We start from the raw sequence: 6419 nt of genomic DNA, 5'->3' as shown, positions 1-6419 counted from the left end.
TCTGCAAGCACAAGGGAGGTGCACGGAGCGACGCACGAGCCCCAGCCTCCTAATCGCCCCACTCCTGCCGTGTACCTCGGGGCTCGCCAGTCTGTGGGACGCAGAGCCTCAGCCCCAGGGAGCGCGGGCGCGGCGCACACAGAGGCGGGCGAAGGGCCGGCGGCGGCCTCGCGGCGCGTCCACACGTGGCGGGGCCGCGGGGCGGGGTGGGGGGAGCCGAGGGGGAGGGTTTACATCCAGCGAAGTTCCCGGATGGTCTCAGCCTCCCGGCGCTGAGCGCTTTTCCTGCCCGGCCGGCTCAGCCCTACGGACCGGGGAGAAGTTTCACAGAAAAAAATGCCCGGCGCGCCGCGGGGCCCTGGAGCCGCACGGAGACGCCGCTCGGTAAGGGACGCGCCGCCGCCGCCGCCGAGGGTGCGATCGGGCTCCGGGGACTCAGGGCAGCGCCCTTGGAGACCCTCGCAGCCGCCGGGGACCCCGGGGAGGGGTTGGACTGGACGGCCGGGCTGGGCTGCGCGGCTCGGCGCCGGGTGGGCGCGGGCGGGGGCCGGGGGAACGTCGGGGCTGCGTCCGCTGCGGGCGGGGGCGCGGGCGCGCGGTCTCCGGAGGGGCGCGACTCGGGCCCTGCGGATCGCGTGTCCTCCGGGTGCCGGCGGGTGGGGGAAGAAGGGGCCGCGGACCGGTGGACTCGGGACGCGGGCGTTTTCAGGGCTGGGCGCGCTGCTGGGCTCTGTCGAGCCTGGGGCCGCCCAGGGGTCTCGCCCCCCGCCCGCGCCGTAGGTACGCGCTGCAGGGGCTTCGCGTGGATGCGCTGGAGCGCGACTCCCCCCACTGCTTCCCAGCCCCAGCGCAGGCGGATGGGGGCTTTCGGGCATCTCCGGGGCCAGTTCCTGCTCTGGAGCCGCCTCGCCTTCTTCGCTAGGGAATTGTGCCCATCCCGAAACTCAGCTTCCCCAACTCTCCTCCCGCCGGGTGCCCCAGACTGCTGCTCGCGCCCCGGGCGCGCGTTCGATGTGTGCGGCGACCTTAGAGGACTTCCTATCCGTGTCAGCGCTTTTCTCCCGGGGCCTCTCCCGAACTTTCCGGACAGCTTCGCTGCAGTCTCACTCTATTTTTTCTTTTTTTTTTTCTTTTTTAAAAAAAAGAACAGTTAAAGTTGCAAGAGTAAGTAAAAGAAACCAGCTGACCCAGTCAGGGTGACCCAAATCTTCAGTTCGTGGTTAGACTTTGAACTTTTTGAGATTGACAAAGGGTGTGTCTGTGAGGAACCGAGCCTGGCTAGATCCTCTAGTCTTGCTGAATTCCGGAGTAATACATATTCCTTCCTGGGCTCCTGACTCTATCTCAGTCCTCTGGGATGCCTCTCAGGTTGTCAGCAGTAACTGGATGGACTTGGTCCCTCTTTCTGAAGATTGTGTCTCACGGTTATCTCCCGGATGGTCACTGGACCGCTGGCCGTGGCTCGTCGCAGACTTAAGGCGGTGCAGCCACGGAGCCCTGGACAGGGTCCCGCCCGTGGTGGGTTTTCTTTTGCCAGTTTCCCAACGCAGTTCCAAAACAATACTGTAGCTTCATTTTGACGCATTGGCATATTTTTCCCTTTCAAAAATGACTTTTTCTGTAACAGATAAAATAACTGCAAAGAATTTTCCTTAGGCCATCAATGTGTGTGTGCTCAATCGTGGCCGTCGCTTTGCAGCCCCATGGACTGTAGCTGGCCAGGCTCCTCTGGCCATGGAATTTTCCGGACAAGAATTCTTGAGTGGGTTGCCATTCCCTTCTCCAAGAGATCTTCCGGACCTAGGGATTGAACCTACCTCGCCTGCATTGGCAGGCAGATTCTTTTATTTACCCCTAGCGTCACCTGGGAAGCCCTAATGCTTCTTTAGGGTGCTTATAACTCTGCCTTCCACTCTTGCTGTGTATCTTTACCTGCCTGATATCCCCTGGTTGAGTCTCTCAGGGACTAAATCCTCAGCCACTTGTTGAGTGGAATTGTGCAGACTAGCCTCTGCAGATGTTATTAAAATCATCTTTCTTGGGACCTACCCGACCTTTGCCATAGCTTGGGTTCCCTGAGCAGCACCTAAACTCTTAGGTTTTTGTGATGTAGAACAGAAAGATTTGTAAGCAAGTTAAGATCAGATTCTGATACATTTAGAGACAATGGGGTTACTTCCAGGGGTGGAGATTCGTGCCTTCTTTCACTTGTTTGTTCATTTCACCAATTGTCTACTGTGTGCAACTGCCTTCTGGGTGCTTAGGCATATCATGGGCTTTCCTGGTACCTCAGATGGTAAGGAATCCACCTGCAATGAGGGAGACATGGGTTCGATCCCTGGGTTGGGAAGATCTCCTGGAGAAGGGAATGGCTACCCACTCCAGTATTCTGGCCTGGAGAATTCCATGAACAGAGGAGCCTGGCAGGCTACAGTCCATGGGATCACAAAAGAGTTGCACAAGACTGAGCGACTTTCACTTTCACTTTGGGCATATCATGCATGTTAGGTGTGCCTTGAGCCTCACTTATCTCATCCAAGAATTGGGGTTGATAATCTTTGCTCTTCCTCCATCTCTTGGTGTGAGGATCAAGTGGAATAATGACAATGATATGTGAAACAGCAAAAAGCAGCAGAGTATAGGGCAGTGACGAGAAGGTGAGCTGCCTTTACCTTTTAAACGTACTGTCTTGTACTATCTCAGTTGCCCAGGCCAGGCATGAGCCCGCTTCTGTGGGAAGTATTTCTTATTTGGTCTGTGTCACTGCCTTAAATATTCCAGGAGGGTCCTCACTATGGTTGTAATTCTAGGAACATATAGGGTTTTTACATTGCACATCAGAAGAACAGAATTAAACCTTAGTGCCTTTTTGTTGTTGTTGCTGTAACCCCTTCACTTTTAAGCATCTACTGTTTGAAATCCTGTCTCCCAGAGCCGTCATCCTCCTGAAGCCCACCCTCCCATGAGATCTACCAGATTCCTGATGATTTTCATACAGTGGTTTCTCTACCACCGTGCCCCAGCAATCCACAATTACACTACAGTGCTAGAAGGTTTCATGGGCCTGGTGAATAAGCAGGACCCACATATGTGAATCAAGTCACAGTTGAAAACAAGCAAGATGCTCATTTGGCATTGAGGGTTCCTTTTGGGGATCACTGTTGTGCCCTGTGTCAGGGGGAAAAGAAGAGACCTGACTCTGAAGGAGGTGGAATTTGGCCCTGAATGCTTACCTTCTGGTGGAGATGAGATACGGTTTTGAACAGCAGGAATGCAGGGCAGAATGTGGTAAATAAGATGAAAAAAGGTACAGATCAAATACAGGGCATGTAGAGGAGAATGAAATTACTTCCAGCTGGATGGAATTGGTCTCCCCTCATTTGTCCGTCTAACAAGTATTTAAAGTGTCTGCCGTGTGCCAGGCCTGGGGAGATTCATGGGCATGTGTACACTCTGTTCCATCTTCCTTGCTCCAGTCAAGGAAACGTGCTGCTGTCTCCTCCCTGGAAGAAATAAACACTTTCTTACCCACTTCATTGCCCAGCCCAACATCTATCGATTGTTCCTTACCGTGTAGAGATTGCAATTGGGTTAAAATGATTAACTCTGTCTCTTGTATACTTTGGAATAATAAAAACTCTGAGGCTCACCAATTCCCCAGAATACCTTCAACTAGTTGAGTAATGCTATGCCACCTAGCCACACTTTAACCATGGTCGAAGTATGCTGTCCTTAGTCAAGGGTGTGACTTCTAGAGTCTTGATTCTGTAAGGCTGGGGTGAGGCCCAGGAATCTATTTTTGAAAGCCCCCCAGTGGTACTGATGTCATACCACCTGCAAAGTTCCGTAAAGGGAAAAGCATGGGCCGGGAGGTCAGGCAGAGCTTCCGGTCCCAGCTCTGTCTTTTACATGTCCTGCACCTTCTGCATCTTTATCTTTAGTATCAGAGTAACCATCTCTGCCTTTGGGGTTGTGCTGAGGCCGGATGACGTCGTGGATGTGCATCACTTGGCAGCTTATCCAGGACAGTGCTGCTGCTAGGTATCTGTGGGTCTTCATTATTATCAGTGTTAGCTTGTGCAAAACACTGGGTTGGTATTCTCCTTTCCATATGGAAATACAAAAAGAGCCTAAACATAGGAACTGCTTTTTATATAAATTACCATGTAATAATCCCTCAGCCGTCTGTAGTCACCTGAGCATCTCACAGTGATCACCTCATGGATTCTCTTCATAGCCGAGGAGGAGGGATGTTACAGGAGAGAATGTCAGTATGGGTGGAAGGAGGGCTGCCAGCCTGTGGTATCTGCTTAGCCACTCGAGCTGGTCACTGAGATGACCAGGACAGCTAAAGGTGGGCGGCCACGGTGGGGAGGGAGGAGAGCGCTACCTCCTGTCACTCTGGCCCTGGGAAGTACCAGTGTAACATTTTGTGGTGGTCGGTCACACAGTGGTCATTGTCCATGCGGGATGACCAGGGGCTCTGCCTGCTCCAGGCCGAGCTGCCTTGATCACAGGTACAGCATCCACGTCCACGGGCGGGGGGGGGGGGGGGTAGTACTGCTCTCGTGTTCTCTGATGACCAAGCCTGCTCAGCATCGCAGGCTTCAGATCAGGCATTCATACTTGGGGAGAAATCAAAAATAACTGACTTTGCTAATAATCAGTAAAAGAACATAGCTAAAGTAAGTAAACAGGCGACATAATCATCTACAATTTTCATTAGTTCAGAAGTTTTAGAAACCTGGTTCGTATTGTAAAACCATGTTGCTGTGATGTTGTGTAAGTAGTCATCCCTCGGTATCTGAGGATTGGTCCAGGACCTTCTGTGGAGACCAAAGTCTGAGATTTGGAGGGCTGACTAACATTTTAGCATTGCCTACTAGCCACCAGGCTTCCCTAGTGGCTCAGATGGTAAAGAATCTGCCTGCAATGCCGGAGAACTGGCTTCAATCCCTGGGTTGGGAAGATCCCCTGGAGGAGGCATGGCAACCCACTCCAGTATTCTTGCCTGAAGAATCCTATGGACTGAGGAGCCTGGTGGGATACAGTCACAAAGAGTTGGACACGACCGAGTGACTAAGCATACACTAGTGATATATTTTTTTACTCTTCTATTAAGCCAGCTTTCCAGTGTTGCTTAGTTCTTCTTTCTAAATTCCTTTTATTACTTAGTTGTATTAAAGTGAATCAAATTTTCAAAGTTTTCTATATCTAGCCCAAATTTTATAAAGTCTTCCTTCCTCCTTCCTTCCTTCCTTCCTTCTTCCCTACCCCCTTTCCTTTCCTCTCTTTCTTTAACATTATCATTTACTATGCGTTTGTTTTAATCATTTAGTAGTCAAACAACCCTGTTAGGTAGATTCTATGCATATATATGGAGCCTGAGACCAAGAGAAGTTAGGTAACTTGCCCAAGGTCAAATAGCTAGTGACAGAACTAGTACTCAAGCCTGGGGCAGTCTTGATTCCACACTCTGCACTTTTAACTCTTCTGCCATATTATACACTACCTTTCGTGTTGTGGACTCCAGCCAAAGATTCTTTTCCATCCCCATCTGTATGCCTCTGCATTCTATTGATACTACCCTTCTTTTCACGTGTATGTTGAGTCCTATAGATTCTTCAAATAGTCCACAAGTACTTGTTGAGAAGAAAGACTGCAGACTTTGTTAATACTCAGTAATAGAAGAATTGCCTGGCGAAGGAAATGGCAACCCACTCCAGTATTCTTGCCTGGCGAATCCCATGGACTGAGGAGCCTGGCGGGCTACAGTCCATGGGGTCACAAGAGTCAAACACGACTTAGCGACTAAACCAACCAAAAGAAGAATTAGCTAAAATAAACAGGAGACACAATCACCGACAAATTTTAGTGGTTTTGATGAACATGGTTCACATTGTAAAAACATGCTGCAATGCTTAAGAAAAGCTGAAATGCTCTCCTAGAGTTTGTTTCTTCCTCTTAGTAAATTCTAATGACTGTCTGTTTGGGCCTCACCTGTGTCTCAGAATCCACTTTATTCTGTTTCAGAATCATTTGCATGTGCTTTTTTTTTTTTTCTTTTTCTTTGTTAGATTGGAAACTCTGGAGGCAATAAATTAAAAAAACTTAAAAAAAAATTGGCTCAGAAATAGTAGGTTCTCAATTAACATGTGTTGAATGGCAATTTATTTGTGCCACTCTGGTTATGAGATTTGAAGTGAGCTAATTTTTTTATGAAGGCAAAGTAGATCTTGATGTTGGTTTCTGAAGATGCTGGGGAACAAGTTTCATTTCATTCTAAGGGTGATTTCATCCTTCACCATGACTGAACTGTGTACAACATTACTTTTTATCACATACATAATTATCTTTAAATGCTGTTTATCTGTATATCTTCCAAGTTGAACAATAACAATGATCCTAATAATAAAGAA

The 6419-nt window shown here is 49.5% G+C and overlaps 1 protein-coding gene across 1 annotated transcript in view; it reads left to right on the top strand.

The window, feature by feature from the left end:
• The first annotated feature begins 244 nt into the window (after positions 1-244).
• Positions 245-6419, top strand: part of WIPF1 (WAS/WASL interacting protein family member 1) — a 123778-nt gene continuing 117603 nt past the window's right edge. The window contains exon 1 of the mRNA XM_065931786.1: positions 245-384. The gene's annotated coding sequence lies outside the window, so the exon portion shown is untranslated. The remainder of the gene's footprint in view (positions 385-6419) is intronic.

The sequence above is a fragment of the Muntiacus reevesi genome, chromosome 3 (genome assembly GCF_963930625.1).
Source record: "Muntiacus reevesi chromosome 3, mMunRee1.1, whole genome shotgun sequence".
NCBI classification, from domain to species: Eukaryota; Metazoa; Chordata; class Mammalia; order Artiodactyla; family Cervidae; genus Muntiacus; species Muntiacus reevesi.
This window is presented reverse-complemented; position numbering and strand designations above follow the sequence as displayed.